The following is a 19,655-nucleotide window of genomic DNA, read 5'->3' on the forward strand; positions in this document are numbered from 1 at the left end:
GGGTGGAAATAAATAATTATAATATACGACTAAACATCTAGTAAAGGGACTTACAGGCTGACCCTACAGCACGAGAGATTTCACTGACACGAAGGACGCTTCACTTTGTGGAATAAACCTAAGTAGTAAGGTTGCTCCCAAAAAGTAAGGGGCACGGGTGCTAAAGCCCGGGATGAGTCTGCTCAGAATGAGTCTTCTCTCACGTTGAGAACAAGGATAAGCGAGATAACCAGGGAGGAGATTCGGCCTTTTGCTAGTGAATGACCTTAAATATCCTATCTTCAGAAAGCTCTCCCTGGGGGTCGGTTAATGACATATCCGGATGAGATATCAAAGACAGCTGAGTGGTGTCTACAGCTGAACAGGTAGGTGTACAGATATGGAGAGAGAGGGGAAAGAGATTTCCAAGACGGGATGTCCTAGCAACAGACACCCCCACCCCGTGTACCCGAACTTCAAGGCAGAGTTAGGAGTCTAGGGAACTCCCCCGTCTCCCTCTTGCCTTCCCAGCCGTTTCTTCTGCCACTCGCTGTTGTCCCAGCAGCCAGCCCCCGCCTCCCTTCTCAGGAAGCTCGGGTCTCCCTGGGAGCCGGGCTGCCCTTGGGGGAGGCCTCTGAGCTGTGCTCCCTGCAGCTCCGCCAGCTTTCGGGGCGACCTTAGAGGGGCTCTGCGCCCCCCGTGTGGCTCGCGCTAAGCCCGGCAGGAGGGAGCGTCTCGGCGGAGGAGTGAGGAGGACGGGAGGGAGAGGCGCGCCAGAGCCTCGGTCCCGGGCGCCCTGGTCGGCCGCGGAGGAACTGAAGCCTCCAACAGGTTCGTAGACCGCGCTCGCTCCGGGTAGCCAGCCGAGTGGCTCGGGGAGACCCTGGCCGAGGGTCCGCGCTGCCCGCAGCCCTGCGCGCCGCCGCTCCGGCCTCTCCCTCCCTAGCGCTTTCCCCCTCTCCCCCGCTCCCTTCCACACCGCCCCGGGGACAGCTCCCGGCTCCGGCGGGGCTCGGCGCGCCGCGGGTCCGAGCGGCCCCCGGGGCTCTGCGCGCTCGCACCGGAACTGGCTCGGACGCGGCATCCCGGCCGCGACCCACGGAGCGCAGCGCCAGGGCCTGGACGCTCCCGGGGCGGAAGGCTGCCCTGTCGGGGACTCCCGTTCCTCCCCGAGTGGCGGCGCGGGCGCGCTGGACCCAGGCCTAGTCACCGCCGCGGCCCCAGCCTGGGTCTGCAGTCCCCCAGGCCTGGCGGAGCAATGGCGGGGCTCAGCTGGGACTCGGAGAGAGGGTAGAGGGGACCGGCACAGGAGGGTCCCCGGCTCCAGCGGGGCGAGCTGGGCCTAGTCTGCACTGGGAGGAAGGAGTGCGCCGCCCCCCTTTCCTGCAAATGTCCACCCCACCTCCGGGTGGCGGACTGGGGAGAGACCAACCCAGAAGCCTGCGGCTGCTGGCTGCAACCGCTGGCTCCGGCTCTGCCCGGAACATCCCTAGAAAGTGTGAGGCTGAGTTTCCGTCGGAGGGGAGAGGGAAGGGGCTGATAAACAACAGGGAAGCCGCTGGAAGGAGCCGGGCAACGGCAGACTCCCCTCCTTCTTGTCCAGGGCTCCACCCCCACCTAAAGAAAAATTCGAGCTCGCCAGGGAGGGAGGACGCAGAAGCGACCCGGGCAGCAGGTTGCAAAGGCGGTTTTGCTCTGAGAGACTACAATTAACTAGAAAAGAGGTTGAGTATGAGAAGCTGGGAGGTTCCCAGACAGGGAAGCCAGCTCCTGGGCAGAAAACCAACCGGAGAAGAAAAACCTCCTCTCGGGAGTTGAAGCTGGGAGGGCCCTCGTGTCACGTGACCCGCTAGTTCTCTCAAAGACTCTCGCAAGCAGATAGGGCCTAGGGAGCAGAGGTGTCCCCTAAAATCACTCAGCAATTTAGTCTAGAATTGAGCCTAGAACCCAGGCTCCTTAACTCCTGGAACTATATGGTTCCATAGGAGGAAGAACAGGTGGCCTCTAGGCTGAACCCAGCCTCGGCTTTAGCACCTCGTGGCACACAGCTACAGGTAAATAACTCCTGAAACCTCCTTGACTATTCAAGAGGGCACCCCTCCTTGAATAGCACACAGTACACACTGGGTTAAGGTTTAACGTCATCGCTATAAGGTTCGTTTAGTGCGGTGCCCGGCACATCAATACTGAAAATAAACAAAGTGGGTAGCTGTCACCATTAATTATTCTTTCTGGAAACACGTTCTGGGGACACACTTTTGGGAGGATGAAGAAGTGCCCCCAAGGCTGCCACAGGCCAGCAGAGGAAGCAAAAAGTACAATTAAAATATGGTGTGATAAGTACTCAGGCTAGTAAACAAGGCTGCGGGATTTCCGAAGCGGGAGTGTTGGATTGTGGGAGAAAAGAGATGGCAGACAGATGGAGCTGCGTATAAAGGCCTGGAGGTATGAAATCACAGCCGCCAGTATGATGTCACCATGCCAGAAGGTCCCCAGGATGGAAGGCTGAGGCCAGTCCCCAAAGTGCCTTTCTGGATGGAATGTTTCAAATATATTTATAACAGAGGAAGAAAAAATAGGGACTAGGGACATGGCTCAGCCTTTAGGGCAGCAGCGAAGCGTGTGCCAAGCCCTGGGTTTGATTCCTAGCACCACATAAACCTGGCACAGTAACACGTAACTGTAATCCAGATGGAGGCAGGAAGATCAGGAGTTCAAGGTTATCCTTGGTGACAAAGTGAGTTCAAGGCCAGTCTGTACTTCAGGAGCCCCTTAGAGAGGGAGGGAGCAGGGTAGAGGGATGACACTGTCTATCTTCAGTGGCTGACTAATTTAACTTCCCCTATACACATATCCACTCTCCTCTCTCTCTCTCTCTCTCTCTCTCTCTCTCTCTCTCTCTCTCTCTCTTTGTCTCTCTCTCGCACACACGCACACCACATCACACCACATACACATACCATACATATACACCACATATATACACATACCACATATACACACACACCACATACACACACCATACATACCATAACATAGACTCACACACACGCGCACACACACATGCACACACACATATACAATACTGTACACATCACACATACATATTCATACACACACACACCACACACACAACAAACAAACACAAACCAAAAACACACACACACACACAACCCACACACACACACACACACACACATACACACACACACACACACACACACACACACACAAACACACACACAAACACACACCCATACACACACACCACACATATACATACACACACACACACACACACACACACACACACACACACACACACACCACAGGAACACCACACATATACGTACGTACACACACAAACACACACTGACTAATTTTTTGAAAAAGCCCAAGACATCGTGTAAGGCTTCGTATCATTGTGTGCAGAGATATTTTCAACATCAATAACCCCTTCTGTCACCCAGATGCTGTGCCACCTTAGATGTCATTAAATCTTGAGCTCCCTGCTCCCTCCAGTTCTCTCCAGTTTTCAGCAGGAAGTTTTGAGGACTAAGCCATATTGTGCTGACACATACGCTAGAAGGAGCTCCTTTGGGAAGAGTGGGGGGAGGACAAATGTTACCCAGCCAGAATTGTACGATGACGGCACACCAGCTACTGATCCACGAAGAAAATCAAAAAGACAAATTGAGTCCTATAAAGAAAAACTGAGTTTCCCCTCCAAGTGACCTTCGTCGTGAATTCATACAATGGAGGCGTGGTGATCAATAAGTCTCATTTTACTGAAATGTGAGCGTCCCCGGTACTGAGCAGGGCCAGGATCTTTGAACGGTTCATGTATACAGCTTTTCGGTTCACTATTTGCTTAGAAGATTTGGCCTTTGGATTTCCTGGTACATGTAGCAATATGCTATTTCCTTCCTTAAAAGTAGGGCAGGGGATGTTTACCTAGTCTCCAGGATGAAGGCCGTGTCTGGCAGCTAGTCTTTGGGACCTGTCAAGCTTCCTTCATATAGGCTTTAGAAGTGACTTGAAGGTAGGTTAGTGGCACCAATCCTCTGGCCACTGTGCTTACTTCCCAGGTGGCTCCCCGGCTCTTGTTAGCAAAGGGCTCTGAAGTCAACGCCCATACTCCATCTCTGTGGAGTTCTGCTCAGTTTCTTTTAGTCCTGATAGGATTACCCCGATGAACATGAAGCCTTTTTCTCCATTTGCCCTGAATTTGGCCACACCTCCCTCTGGGCTACAGACTACAGCTCCTTTGATGTAGTCAGTGAGTAGTGTTTGGCCCAGGCTCTGTCAGAACTCAGAATTCTGTGTCTCTTTAGAGTATAAAGTCTCTCCAGGGACTGCTGCAATGTGACAGCTATGTTGAGTGGCTGTGCCTTGATTGGGCTCTGGTGTTCTGACTTAGAAGTTAGTATTTTTCCTTTTTCAGGGGAGCCCCTACCCTGTGAAATACTGTGAAGGGTAAAAACTCATAAGTTACCCTAAGTTAAAGAAAGACGAATGAGGAAATAAACAAGGAGCTCTTAACATCCCCAGTGATGGGAAGTCAGCAGAAAGTAGCCAATGAACTTGCCTCATGCCTGGGCAGAAGATTCCATGGGCAAAGCCAGTAACAGATAGTAAGCATGCACCTGTGAAGTTAGGTTGAGCTAACAGATCCAGATATGCCAGGCAGAGTGCCTCAGAGGGACTCTACTCTTCCTTCAAGATACTTAGTCACTGACTAGCTCTTCTACATCAAGCACTGTAGGTACCAGTGACACTGAATAACTGGACACATGTGACGCCTGCTTCCCTGGGGCTCACACACTCAGAGTAGACACCATCATTGAAAGCAATGCAAAGACAATTACAGAAAACACTTAGACAGATATGGAAACGGTGACATGGAACTGGTGTCCAAAAAACCAGAGTCATATCTGTGGGGAAGCATACTTCACACACACTCTAAAAAAAGCATCACCCCACAGCCAGGGCCAACATGGGCTGTATCACTGAAGCAAAGGGTTTGCTCCGGAAGCAAAACAAAGAAGGGTTTGCTCAAAGGGGCTTCTAGGAGGCCCCCTGGAGGCAGTCTGAGGTCTCTTGGTCTTCTCCCACTCTTTGACTAAGAAATTACTTTCCTAGCCAAGAGTTTTCTAGGCTTGGAGTCCGTGTCCCATGTTGGGCGCCAAATATTAAAGAAATTTTATGGGTTTCTGCCTTGCTCTTTCCTGTTTACCTCCTGAGTGAACAACACAGAGACATCAGAATTTATTTATTTACAAGCTACAAACCTAAACTTGGCAGGTCCCAAGACTATTATAACCTGGCTAAGCTATTAATAACCAGATAAATGCCCCATTACTTGCCAAGTGAGACTTGCTCTGTTTCATGCTTGTCCTCAAGGTGAGCTCCTATTGGCCTTGTGCTCATGGTCCCTGCTTATGATCCATCCTGCCTGATGGGGACCTCCTTCTTCCTCTACCTTTTCCTTTCTCCTCATGCTCCCTACCTGAGACCCCCTACTCAATCTCAAGTTCCATCTTCCTCTCTCTCCTGCTCAGTCATAGGCTCCAGCCTTTTATTGTCCAATCAGAGATTGGGGAGCATTCTTTACAGTACATGGTCAATACAATGTCCATGTCCTGACTGCAACCTGATCTTGGGGTACAGAACTCAACATACAGTGTATAAGACCAACCCCTACACAGGCAATGGGTGGATGTCAGGTTGTTCTTGGGGAAGGAGAGGGGCAAAACTGGTAGACAGGCAGAGGCAATAGTGGCAGAGAGGAGTGCATGACCTGGGGTCTACACCATCTACCACAGACCCTAGCCCTCCATGGAGATACTTGGTGAATTCAGGGAAGTTGTCTTTGTGACCTCCACCTCCCTATTCTTATGAATCCAAGTCCCTCCTTCAAGGGGATTGATTCAGTAAGGATTAAACAATGAGACATTCAGGGAGCCCTGGCACTCAGAGAATACATCTGAGGGCTGGAGGAGGGTTCGTTCAAAAGGTGCTTGCTGTGTAAGCATGAGCACCTGAGTTCAGATTCCCAGCACTCAGCTAAAAAGCTGGGTGTGGTTGTGTGCACAAGGAATCCTAGTGCTGGGGAGGTAGAGACAGAAAGCTTCTGGGGCTTTCTGACCATGTAATCTTCCCAAACCAGTGAGAGGCTTTGTCTCAAAAAAGTAAGGCAAAAGACAAGTGAGGAAGGCACCTGACATTACCTCTGGGACACACACACACACACACACACACACACACACACACACACACACACACGGGGGGGGGACATATGCACAAACACAATCACATGCACCACATGTGCAGTGTGGTTAGAGGGCAAAAGAGAGCGGGCCAGCAAGATGCACATGCAGACCCCAGCTCTGAGGACTTACAGTCAGAGGCTGGAGATGGCTGTCATGTTCTATAGTAAGTGAGGGCTATCAGAATGCTTCAAGAGGGAGTCTAATAGTGGAGGGCAACAGAACCCCAAGGCCCAGAGAGGGAAGGGAATTTACCCACACTCACACAGCCAGTTACCAGCAGGACTCTGCCATCTGTCTCCCTGGTGTCTGTAGGACGGCAACGGCAGGTTATATTTTGTTCCTCCGTGACATCCTCACAGCCTATAAGAATTCCTGGTATATTCTCAGTAAATATTTATATAATACATTGCTGAGTCAGAGACCAAATGGAACAGGAAACATCAGAAACCTTGAATCCTTAAGAAAATTAATGCGTTTAAAAAGGCAATGAGCAAACACCCTGCATAAAATAGATCAAACAGCTAGAGAGGTTTGTCCTGAGTCCCTCCAAACCCCAGGTTCTCTTATGATAAAACACACTGATGTATGCACTTCCCTCTCTGCTCCCTCAATCCACAACAAGCATCACTTCATAGTGTTCAGAAGTTAATCTTGGTAATGTGCCTACAAGATGAAAACGGTTGCCTAGACTTCAGTGTGGTAATTGCCAGTGCAGAGAAAATACATTTCTCCATTTGCAAGAGGCAGGTCTTTGTGTTACACACACACACACACACACACACACACACACACACACACACACACAGCCATTAGAATTCCTGTGGCTGACTCGTTGGGAAACTGTGACAGCCAGGCAAGCAAGTAGGGTCTTTCAGTTCAAGCAGCAGATGGCTAGAGGCCGAGAGCCAGCTCTCAATGCTGAACGCCTACTCAGAGCAGGGTACAGGGCCAGGCACCTCTCCAACAGCAGAGAAGCCCATCCCACCACTTCTTAGTTGAGCCGTGTGACCTGTCCCATCTTTCTCTGAGTTTCAACATCATAATCTATAAAGAGGAGAAAGACTGGTGAGATCCCTGGGGTCATTTTGACTTTGGCAGGCCATGTACGAGTGTCTCTTCAATGCTGTCAGTAACCCTGTATCGTAAATATATCCTCCTGTTTCCCGAATGTGCAAACACAAAGTCAGAAGGGTCTTCCTGAGCCATCATTCTTGGGCCAGAATAAGGGCCTGGCCTTCAAAGAGCTCAGGTCTAATGAGGAGAAAGGAAGCAAACACATGAAATGACTTGCCAGGTTCTATAAATTCTAAGAGAATTAAAGAAGGGGGTACGTAACACGGAGTGGGCCTGTTTAACAAAAGCGTCCGGGGAAGAATCCAAGAAGAGGTAGTGAAGCTAACATCTCCATTAAAAAAACAAAAACAAAAAAGTGCTGGCCATGGGATAGGCATGCAGCACCAAGCAGAAGAGACAGAAAGTGTGGATACCCTGGATCATGGGAACTGCAGCAAGGTTGCAGGCTAGAAATGGAGTGACCAGTATGGGCAGGGGTGATGGGAGCCCTTAGAGGCTGGTGTTGCCAAGGTCAGCACTGTAAGATTGCCACTGGGGAACACTCTAGCAGCTGCTGAGGCTGGGACAGGAGCTGGGGCTGAGACCAGAGCCCACTCAGAGATCTCCCCAGGATGGGAGTTCTACAACCTCTCCCATGTCTCTATTCCACCCAGCCCAGGAAGCTGAGTCCCTTCTTATCCAAACCCACACCTCGTCAAGCACAAAGCCTGCTTCTGCTTCTGCCATCTCCATGCCTCTCACTGCCCATAACGTGGCAAGATGTTCCCAGGCTCCCACCTTCCTCCACATTCAAATCCCATCCCCCACTACTCAGAGGCACAAATGTGAGGCCCTTCAATGGTTCTCTCCCTGGCTTCTCTAAGGCTCCTTCCAAGTGGGCCTCGAGGACCCTGCCTCCTGTCCAGCCGCATGCTTCCAAATTCCCCTACTGGACCACACATGCTCCATGATTTTGCAGATGGTGTTCCCTCTATGTGGCAAGCCCTTTGCATTCCTCTTGGTCTCTCTAAGTTTCAGCCCTCAGCTCATTTTCTCGGGGAAGCTCCTGCTCCTCCTAGAGAGGGCTAGCCTTGACAAGCCTGCAGTAGAGTAGGACTCTTGCCGTATTTCAGTTAGCTGCCTTCTTGGCAGCTCTTCCCTTCTAGAGAAGGCCAGGGGGCGGATCTGAGCTTCAACTGTGGGTCAAATCCTTATCGAGCTTCCTTGTTATCCTCTGCAGAAGGAAGCTGTGACTCTGGACTGGTCAGATAGTGAGATGTTCGAGACAGAGTGTTGAAACTGAGACCCTCCCCTGAGCAGTTAGGATGGGTAGCCCGCGAAAGGAGCTAGTCGGTGCGAAAGCTGACACTTTTGGCTAGCACAGGCCCTGACCTACTCTCTGCCTACTCACCCATTCACTCAACAGTTGACTAAGTACCTACTGTGTTCCAGCACCTACTATGTGCTAGCACTTAAAGTACTAGCTGTTTTGAACTCAGTAGGATGTTGAAACCAGGCAGTTAACTGCACCACCCATTTTTAATTTGTCAACTTCTCAAAGGTCGGGTGCTTGACCCTGCACCCAGGTGACCCAGCCTAAAGACACACCAGTCACCATTTGCACTTAGATGCAGTTCCTGGGAAGAATGCAGTCCCTCTGTCCCTCTGTCACCCCCAAACACACACACAGCCCCGTTGCCCACCCCATCCAATCAGAAAACAATAACTTGGCCATGGATCCAATCCAGTTGCCAATTTTCCCCTGAGAGTAGGAATCACACCCATCCCTTTTACTGTTGTACCCACAGCCTTAGAACATAGCCTGGTATTCTCACTCATCCACTCATCCATCAGACACCTACAGCAGCCTGCTCAGTCCCGGGTTCTGGAGACCAGCCTGATGGAGCCTTTGTTCCAACTGTGGGGTTAGGGGCTGAAGCTGTGTGTGGTGAAGGTTAACATAGTCGTGTAGGATGGGGGAGGGGGTCAGTAGAGCTAAGGACAGACTAACGGAAACAAAGGATCTAGAGTCCTCTCTGTGGGATCCCCTGTCTCACCACACAGTGCACCTCTGTGAGCTGGGCTGCCCCTCTTCCTTCTGAACCTCAGATCCCACTTTGTTAAATGATAGTTGCACCTGAAGTAAGACTGTTACTGGAAAGAGGACAGGAAGAGTCCAGGAGGAAAGAACAGGTTTCGATGGGAGGAAGTGGGTACGCAGATGTTGCAGGCCCCTCAACACCTCTGGCTGTCAGTCAAGAAGAGGCCCACCAGGCCCCGAGTTCAGCAGCTGGATAGACAGTTCAGGGACTGTGGTTTGGGATCCGAACTCCACATATACCTCCATGTGAACTGGACCATCATGCCAACTGCCTTCCCACCTCCGCTCTCCGTTAAATTGGTCCTCTCTAATCCTCAGTGTGTCAAGACAGGTCCACCAGACCATGGGAGCAGGCTCAGTCAGCAAACACTGGCGGGACAATGACATTGCCAGACCTTGTGAAAGGCCGGGAAACAGACACAGATGAGCCAACACTGACATCTCACGGCAAGATTGGCGCTGCCAGGACTAAAGGGAGGGAAGTAACTAGGGTTTGAGGGGCTCTCATCTGTGTGCCTTTGTAGCCAGGGTCCAGCTTACACACAGGAGGTAGGCACCATCAAAGCCCCATTATACAGACAAGGAAGCAGAGACTCAGAGAGATGCAGGAGATATCCCCAAAGCCAGAACCGGAAACCAGACATGATCGACAACAAAATGTATCTGTGGACACCAGACACCCTGGTGGCACCGTCCAGGCGTTTCCTGAGCCAGTAAACAAGATGGGCAACTGCTAGCAGGTCAAGTAGAGAAGGCGCCAGGAGTTTGATCTGATGCCAGACAGAGGCCCATCCTACTCAGCCCTTTGCTAGAACCAGAAAAAAGCCGTAGCCTTGGCTGGAGACCGGTGACCGAGGACACTGGATGTCACAATCACTTAGGAAGCCCAGCCCCTAGCTATACTCTCAGCTCCAAATCCTCTCTCCTTCTCTAGGAAGTCAAGCATCTCTGACATGTTATCTACCCTGCTTGGTGCCTGAGGATCCTGCATCCCGGCTCATCCAGGAAGCACAGGTAAGGACACTACCCAAGGTCATAACCGTGGGTAGCATTCAGGGAGCCTCTTGCCTGGGAATAAGATGAAGGAGGTTTTTTTTCCTCTTCTAAGCCGGAGTGAGATGATTCGGGAGGACGGTGCCATGGTTCAGGCCTCATCTTCGTTGCGTTATCTTATCAAGTGCTTCCTCTCAAAGCCCGAGGTGGGCGTTCTCCCTGGTTTCAGATGAGAAGACTGAAGCTCAGAGAACAGTCCAGTGCACAGGACTGGCGGGCGACTAAGGCTGAGTTCCAATCTACTCTTCTTGTCTGTGGTCCAGGAGCCAGTGCACACGGGGACTTGGTCAGTGTTTAACAGACAAACTAGGCAATTCATGAACCCCATGTGGTGAAATGAAGGTAGGGCTGAGTCACCATCAGCTCTGCTCTGTCTGCTGAGTTACAGTACCCTCCTCCTCTCCCTCCTCTTCTCGGTCTTCATCCCCACATCTCAGTAGTAGTGTCCATTGCCCGCTTCTGCAAAGACAGAAGGACCAGGGATGGGGCAGCTGACCTCAGCTCTCCTGCAGGGTAGCAGGCCAAGCTTCATCTCCCCCACCCCCAGCATCGTTCCACGGTGTCTCTTCCCACCACCCACTACCACTAATCTCATGTGCACAGTTGTAAACTTGCTTCTTTAAATAAACAGCCTCGAGTTTTCCCAGCAAATAGTCTTTTGAGAGGAGGAACCGACTCCAGGCCACCTCATATTTAGCATACAGTGATCCACATATTTGCACAGAAAGAGTGTGTGTGGTTACAGGGTTCGCTGGAAAGCTATAGATACCGTGGCTCATCCAGATGGGAGCTATTTATGACACTGAGTCATTCACAGACAACTGAGGAATCCCAGGCTGGGCTCTGAGCCCCAGCACCACAGCCTCATGGCTCTCTGCCTCATAGTTGGGGGAGGGGCTAGGGATAGAAATCCCATCGTGGAACAGACACAGAGGGGGCATTTTGGTTATGAGAAACGGAGACTTTCCCTTTGGTGTTTCCTGTTTCAAGCCAGTGTTCTCCACCCAGAGCATTCCACCTTCCTGGTCCATCAGAGCTAACATGTCACTGTATAGCGAGAGAGAGAGAGAGAGAGAGAGAGAGAGAGAGAGAGAGAGAGAGAGAGAGAGTCTGAGGAGGGTTAGGGACCTACCCAGTGTTCCACAGAGAGTCTGTAACAGAACTGATACTACCAGCAGCCTGTTGACCACAGCCTGGACGTCTTTGCTCCCTCACCACCTTCTATGGTTCCCCTGAGGAGCATCCTGTCCCGGCGACATGAGGGCCTCTCAGCACTGCCTCCCCTGGATCCTCTAAGCACTGAGCTGAGCAGAATCTCCCTTAGTTGAACTGCCTAGTGTTTGGATCAGGGCTCGCACACACTGTGTGCTCAATGCCCGTAGACTGAGCTATGTCAAACCTAACTCAGTAGCAATTCCTGGAGAACGCTAGTCCTCCGTTATCTTCCCCTTCCTTCTTGTCTCTGTGCCAGTGCTCTATCCATGTAAAAATAGGCTCCCTCCTACTTGCCACCCACTTCTGCCCAATTCTATAATGAATCAATTTTATTAATAGGCTTTGGGATGGAAACTTAACAAAGGCTTTTTGTGAACGTCACCATTTATCTCCCTATATAGTTCACTTCTCGAAGAATTCTAATAAGCTAGTCAGGTGGGATTCAGCCCTTCCATAAAACACCATTAATCCTCTCGTTTTGCTCCATATACAATGTGTCTCTTTAAGCACTGGGGACCACAATGTATCCAGTTGTTCTAACAGACAGCAGCGAGAGACACAAAGAGCATGGCCCTGGCGTCTGGGACTGAGTTACATTCTAGCTGGCCACTTAAAGGTCTCTAGATTTATATTGATTACCCAGAGACCTAGACAATTTAATTGTCACAGAGGTGGGGGATAATGAAATAATGTCTGTATACCGAGCGGGTCTGTACTGGGTGCTTCGTGAAGTCTTGTGGGTACATAAACAACTGACTGGGACTGAAGGACTCAAGACCCTTCCACAGCGGATCCTACAGGGGGAGGGGCCAGCCAGCTCTGCCACCTGAGGTGCTCAATCCAGGAGGTGGCTGAGAGGGGTAATAGTCACTCTCACAGAACTCCTGCCAGCCACTTCAGAAGCAGGCATGTGGGATGACAGCTGTGTACCTGGTGAAGTCTGGGAGTTGGAGGGGGACCTATGACACACACACAGGGACCTTCCACCAGGGAGGCCCCATCTCCTAAAGGTTCCACTGCTAGGTGCCAGCATTCAGACCGCTACAGCAAACCTTAGGAAGAAGGTCAGAAGTATAGGATCCCCTCTCCAGCCCTTCACACAAGGGAAGTGTTGTGCTCAGGGAATCTTTTTTTTTTTCTTTCTTTTTCTTTTTTTTTTTTTTTTTTTTCCGGAGCTGGGGACCGAACCCAGGGCCCCGCCCTTGCTAGGCAAGCGCTTTACCACTGAGTTAAATCCCCAACCCCGCGACTGGAATCTTGATGCAAAGCGAAAATGCTCCGGAGAGCCAAGAGCATATCCAGTTCGCTGCTGGACTCTCTTTGTCTTGATAACAGTCTGGCTTAGTGTGAATAAGCAGCAAGTGGCCCCAGCTAGTGAGCAGAGTTATTTAATTGACTTGGCAACCGTGACTTGTGCAGTATTGAGCTTAATAATGTGTATGTGGGCCCGCCAAGACAAGCCTTTCTAGAACTTGTGCTGGGCTGAGATCTGGCCTTGTAGCATGAGGAAGACCCCCAAAGATAATGTTCTAAGGATATTTTAGGGTATCTCAAAGAGGACCAGGGCCATACTCAAGACTAAGAGAAGTGTGTAGTAGTGTTGGTATGGTTGAGGGTACGGTGAGGTGGACTATCATTAGAAATATTTACAACTTAATGAAATTCTGTCCAACAGTCTCCTGTCTTATTGGGCCAAGCTCCCTTTAGGAGCCCCCCCTTCAGAGGGATCAGGACCTCCTAGTGAGGGATCAAACAAACTCAGTGATGAGAGGAGAAAGCAGGCCAAGGTCAGGAGCCAGGCAATTGCTGGTATACTCGGGATGAAAATGTGAGCTGTGACTCTGACTCCAGAGTGTGAGAGACATTGCTGAAAGGAACGGTGTCTCAGGACCATGGTGGGGATGGGCTTAGCCTCTGGCATCACGGCGTGGATGGCACCCAGCATCCCAGAGGGACTTTAACTGGCTCAATTGCTACCCAGAATGCAACCAGGGCCCTGAGAGAGACAGGCACCTGGGGAACGGGGAACAGATGAGTTTTGGGTGAGCAGGGGACTTTCATTGCATTCTGGGCATGTCTGTGTCTGTCTCCCACCCCATGAGAGAAACAATCTTCTAGTTTTCCCCACCCCCTCTGTGCCCTCTAATGCACCGGGCACCGCTATATCAGTGACTGATGGATGAGCGATGAGGTCAGAGCAAAGCTTAGAGAGCCAGCAGGATCTTTCAAGATGGCAAGACAAAACATTTCAAAATATCAAGGTGGCCAAAGTCCAAAGGCAAAGAGGCCCAACCAGGAAGGACAGCACAGACCCTCAGGAGTCTACAGAGAAAGTTGAAGTTAATATAGGACCAAGGGACAATAACAGACTATGGGTTTGTTGATGTCTCTATGAGTCATAGGCTTCTGGGAAGGGGTCTCAGAAGATATTAGTAGGACAACGTTGGTGGAAGGGAAACCCCCCCAAAAGCAGCCCTGGATTCCCAGCCCCATTTTAATCACAAATCTGCTTTCACTGTCTTATATACTGGACTCTCGCATAGAGTTTTATTTTTAAAGGAGTCCTTGGACTTAAAAGGCATATTTGAAAGGCACTGGAGTTGAAAAGGCTTAAACACCCAGAAGTAGACATCCCTCACCTACCTGACCTCTGGGACTTCGGGAAGGAAGCTTTTGAGCTTCTTATTCTTGTCTGTAGAGCAGTCTCCCAGGAGTCTGTGCTGTCTTAGCTGAGATGCAGCTTCCTGAAGGCTGGCGCGCACAGGATTGATGCCAGGCCAGATGACTTTGCATGGTACACAGAGTCACTGTTCTTTTTTTTTTTTTGTTCTTATAACAGCTCGCAATCGGTGCATATTAGAAATGTGGAAGCCATGTCTCAAACTCTGATTTATGGAAATAATGTAGCACTTTCTTTGAGGATAAAATTGTGCACTCTTTAAAAAGGCAAATCAGTGTAGAGAATTGCCAAGTAAATGAATAGTACTCGTAGGGTAGAAATCATGGAGGTAGGAAGTGAACAAAGCTGGGGGATAATCTCCATAAAACACCAATCATGGTCAAAACTTGGAGATCCTATTTCCTTCTCTTCGCTCCAACTTTCTTATGGATGTGGACCTGAAGCCAAGCTCGCTCACTGAAGCAAAGCAAGTGCCCAGTCCTAGGTAAAGAAAAAAAGATATTAAAAAATAAAAACGCCAGTTGCGGTGACACACACTGGGAGAGCATGGTAATGGAGCAGGGGCCAGGGGAGCTTGAGTTTGAGGTTGGCCTAGGCTACATCTTTGGGGCCAGTCTGATGGCTCAGTGAGAAATGAAGTATCCATGCTCCATGCCTCACAGCCTGTGCTTAGTCTCCAAAACCTATATGGTAGAAAGAGGGAACCAATTCCTAAGGGTCCCTGTGACCTCCACACAAGCACAGGAATGAACAAAGACAAAAATAAATGAAAGCAATTCTTTTAAAATGCAGACACTATCTAAGGAGCCACACCCAAGTTGTCCTCTGGCACATACACACAAGGACACACATACACACACACACACACACACACGCACGCACACACACACACACACACACACGCGCACACACACACACACACACACACACACACACAATAATACTTAGAATGTTGAACTGTGATCTCTTCCTGGGCTGTCAGTATGCTGTGTGAGCCTGTCTCCAGCAATGCCCGACTGGCAGAGAGCCCAGGCCCTAGTCAGCCACCCAGTTACAATACTCCACCATGATCTGCAGTGCCAAGCTGAGGCACTCCATAAAGAAGGTGTTTAAATGTGATTCTACTTCCAATATTCTCAATATACAATACATTTATCAGGATATGACCCCATCGTAAATCAAGAAGGGTCTATACAGGATTGTTGGTCGTGTTTCTCTTTTTTTTAATGATTTTTTATTTTATTTTATGTGCATTGGTGTTTTTGCCTGCGTGTATGTCTGTGTGAGAGTGTCAGATCCCCAGGAACTAGAGTGACAGACAATTGTGAGCAGCCTCGTGAGTGCTAGGAATTGAACCTGAGTCCCCTGGAATTGCAGCCTGTGCTTTTTAACCACTGAGCCATCTCTCTCGGCCCTCTCGTGTTCCTTTTTTAAAAGCATCTATATTAAAGATGATACAGTGAAACAAATCTTCTTGATAGGTACAAACTGTGGGGCACTATAAGCTAAACGTACAGGAGTCAGAAAGATGAAGACAGCCCTTGACTGAGGAAACACTAATGGAACAGGAACACTGTAGGAGTCCCTTAGCTCAGAGCCTGTGCTAGCCCACAGGCAGGGATGTCTCTCATTAGCACACTGCCATTCTTTGGGGGCATCTCCTGGAGGGAGTCATGCAGGCTCCTGAGAAGGAGGAATATCGCTGGGGAAGTGAGCTTCTAGAGTTTCATGATTGAGCCAGAGGTCTAAGGACCAAGACAGTGGCTTGGCTAAAAGTCGGTAGGGCCTGGACCATGGCTAGAAGTTAGGGCTGGCTGGAACAGCTCTCAGGCCACTGATATCTAGCAAGGCTGATCTTAAAAAGAATGACTGGAAGGTTCCCCTAGGAGGGAGCTGGAGGTCAGGAAGAGGTAGCCTGAGTCAGCTTAGCATTCTGAAGAAGGACCCCAAACCACTCACATCAACCTTTGAAGGGTCTTGTATAAACTCAGCTATGTTGACAATAAGTATCAGATACAAGGTGTGCTGGTCTTTATAAAGGGGATTCCCAGATGTCGTTAGATGCCCGTGGACTCAGAGGCAGGACTAGCTGCCCAGGCCTAGCAAGATTAGAAGTCAAAGAAACATCAGCGCTCTGGAAGAGGAGCTGAGATGGCAACTTTGAGGTCTCCCGTGGGATACATCAGTCACAGATGAGCCTGGGAGTCTCAGTCTCAGGGGAGCGCAGTGGGCGTGGCTTGTACACCTGGCCAAGAGAAAGCATGAGAGCTAGGTCAGACAACATGCAGCACTTACACTGAGGAAAGGCTGAGACCAAAGGAAGGAAGGAGGTGCTCCAGAAAGCCCAAGCCAGTAGTGGTCCCTTCTGAAGAGCCAAGGGAGCCCCAACAATGTGATTCTCTGAGCCTGACTCTCAGGGACAGTTCCTGGGGTCTCCTTTCAATCACTTTGGCTTACACCATGGTCACCATTCCAATCAGGGGCCAGTGCATAGGCTCCTGACCCTCTCAGGCTTCCAGAATCTTCTAGACTGGCGATCTAGGGAAGATAAAGGAAGTTGAACCAGTGGCTCTCGACCTCACTGCTGAAGGTCTAAGATGCACGTGACTAAGGAAATCCAAATGGCGTGACCAGTCTTTTGACTCTGTCTCATTCAGAGTTGACACTTGAGAACCAGGAAATCAAGTTTTGTTTTGATTCAGTTTTGATTTTATTATATTCATTTTATAGCAAAATGTCAAATCCAGACTTCTACAAGAAACTTGTTCTTAAGTGTTATCAATTAACAAAAAATATTAATGTTGTGCTGATTGAACAATATGTCTCAGATGGTCACTGCTACATTTACTTGTTTGTCCACTCTAACTCAGCTAAAATATCACTTCCTGTAGAAAGTCTTCCATAATCTTCCCTCCCTCTGCCTTGTCACCCTTCTTTGGACATCCACAGGACCCTTTCCCATCCTGTCACAATACCGACCCTCTCTGCTCTAAACACTCGTTGGTTCTTGTCTGCTTCCCTTGGGTTGCAGGCTCCTAGGAGTCACTCTGCTGGGTTATAGAGAAGCTATACAGTATACAGTATAGCTTGACATGGCATTGTGGCAGTGACAGAGGAGGGGCTACTGTGGACAGTGGCTAGGACACACCGTGGTGACAGTAAGGTGACAGTAAAGGCCAGTTGTAAGTGGCTTGACACAGTAGTGGTCATTTCTCTCTCACCTGACATCACCTGTGAAACAAGGAGAGTTTCCTTCCAAGTGGCAACTCTGGGAAGCAGACTAGCTTCATCACACGCAGCAGGGGAAGGAAGAAGTGGAGGGCCCTCCTGTTCTTAAACACCTCAGCCTGGAAGTCATAGCCATTGATTCTCATCTCAGCCACTGGCCAGAAGTAGTCTCATTAGCTTCCTGGCTATTCAAGATGGAGAAATTGGTGAAAGCATATATTCATTGAGCCTGCGTCCTGTACAAGGACCATGACCTGCAGCCAGTGTCTGGGGTGTCCAGAGGTGACCTTAGACTCCCAGAGTGTCTCAGGCAGGACCCAACATCCTCACATAGCAATGGACTCCTCATAGTCACGATGTGGGAGCAACTCTTCATTTGCACATTTGACGCAGGGTGTCCTAAAAGGTAGGAAGAGCTGGAGAGCAATCTCTGACATCCACGAGACTTTGCACTGAAGGGGCCAGTGCACCATAAGGCCTCCTCTGAGGTCAGTTCTCTTCCTTTGCTCCATTGGGTCTGGAGGCAGTGAGTCTAGGGTCCCACCAGAAACTCTCAAGTGCTGTCAATCAGTTCTCTTCTGCATATCTCTGATGGAAGGAACGAGAGCTTCCCATCCCCACCTCCAATAGCCTGCTCTGTGTTGAACCCACTCCTCTTGCCTATGTAACGAGAGGATTGGGTGTCCATAGGGAATATGGTTTAAGGAAAAGGGTCTGCCCCTCCCTCCTTACCAATCACCACCTTGGCCTCTAGAAGTTGTTCTCATGAACTAGGTGTGGTGAAGGTGTGAGGTAATGGGTAAAGAGAAGGGCTATGTAGCCACTTGTGTTTCATCAGAGAGACAGAGAGGGGAGTTGGGGGGGAAAGGAGAGGGAGAGAGAGAGAATGCTGTGGTGCACAGGGTATAAATATGTAAATTAGGGTCATTTATCCTAGAAAATGGAAATTTCTAGAAGGTGTGCCACAAAACAGCGAAGGGTCTACGTGAATCAAATGATGGGCTCCCTAGTAAGGAAAATTGGACTCTAAAATAATAATGGTTTCCTAAACGGGGTCTAGTCGAACACACCCTTAATCCAACACTCAGGAGGCGAAGGCAGGTAGAGCTCTGAATTCAAGGCTATCTTAGCCTACACAGCAAGTTCAGCATGGTGGCATAGAAGTGGATCAGTCACTGGTCCTGATGTTGGGGAACTGGCAGGATATCGATATTAACCCACATGAGAACTGCAGAGGTAAATGAGGTGTGTGATGGGGCCGTCGGAGCTTGAGAGGAAGCATATGGCCCACCAGGGAGAAATACTCAGGAGAGGAGAGACAAAAGCAGAGGGTAGTGAACAGCCTGGTGTGTGGGAGACCTACCTACTGCCCCCTGTTGTTTAAGATGTGAATAGCCGCAAAGCTGGAGACCCTGTCCCAAGCTAAGACCAAACCATAGGAGTTCTTATTTAATCCTTGTTTTTAGATTATTTTTCAGAAAAAAAATTCTTGAACTATAACAATGTTAGCCTTGTTGTCATAAAACAGCAAAGGAAATCAGCTGAAAAAGGAAAGAAACGCTGCAGAGATAGCTCAGAGGTTAAGACATATTGCTGCTCTTGCAGAGAACCCAAATTCGATTCCCAGCACTTACATGGAGGCTCACGACTGCCTATTACTCCAGTTCAGGAGTTGGGGGGTACAATGCCCTCTCTGACCTCTGTGGGTACCACACATATGTGCATGCATACACATTAGCTAAGACAACTTCTTTTTTTTTTTTAAGTAGGAAAGATTTATTTTTAAAACAAGGTTTCAGAGGTTTCGTCCCGTGGGTGATTGGCTCTGTTGCCGTTAGTCTTGATGCAGAAGAAATACCATGGCAGAAAGTAGACCGAAGAAAAGCTGGTCACCACCAGGCAGACAGGAAGCAACAAAAGGAGGGAATGGACAGACTCTTCCAGGACACAAATCTCTCTTTGGGAGATGTGTCCTCCAGCTCGGAACCATCAGTGACTTATTCCACTGGAGCAGACAGAGTTCTCATGAGCCTGTTACCTCTCAAGACCCGGTTACCTCTCAAGATCCGGTCTT

The 19,655-nt window shown here is 49.7% G+C and overlaps 1 protein-coding gene across 2 annotated transcripts in view; it reads left to right on the forward strand.

Annotated features, from left to right (window-relative positions):
- The first annotated feature begins 546 nt into the window (after nt 1–546).
- Nucleotides 547–19,655, forward strand: part of Cplx2 (complexin 2) — a 72,627-nt gene continuing 53,518 nt past the window's right edge. The window contains exons 1-2 of one of the 2 annotated variants that reach the window (XM_032884266.1): nt 547–810; nt 10,340–10,419. The gene's annotated coding sequence lies outside the window, so the exon portion shown is untranslated. The remainder of the gene's footprint in view (nt 811–10,339; nt 10,420–19,655) is intronic. The other variant, XM_032884268.1, reaches the window with a different exon arrangement.

Source organism: Rattus rattus, chromosome 14 (genome assembly GCF_011064425.1).
Source record: "Rattus rattus isolate New Zealand chromosome 14, Rrattus_CSIRO_v1, whole genome shotgun sequence".
In the NCBI taxonomy this organism is placed as follows: Eukaryota; Metazoa; Chordata; class Mammalia; order Rodentia; family Muridae; genus Rattus; species Rattus rattus.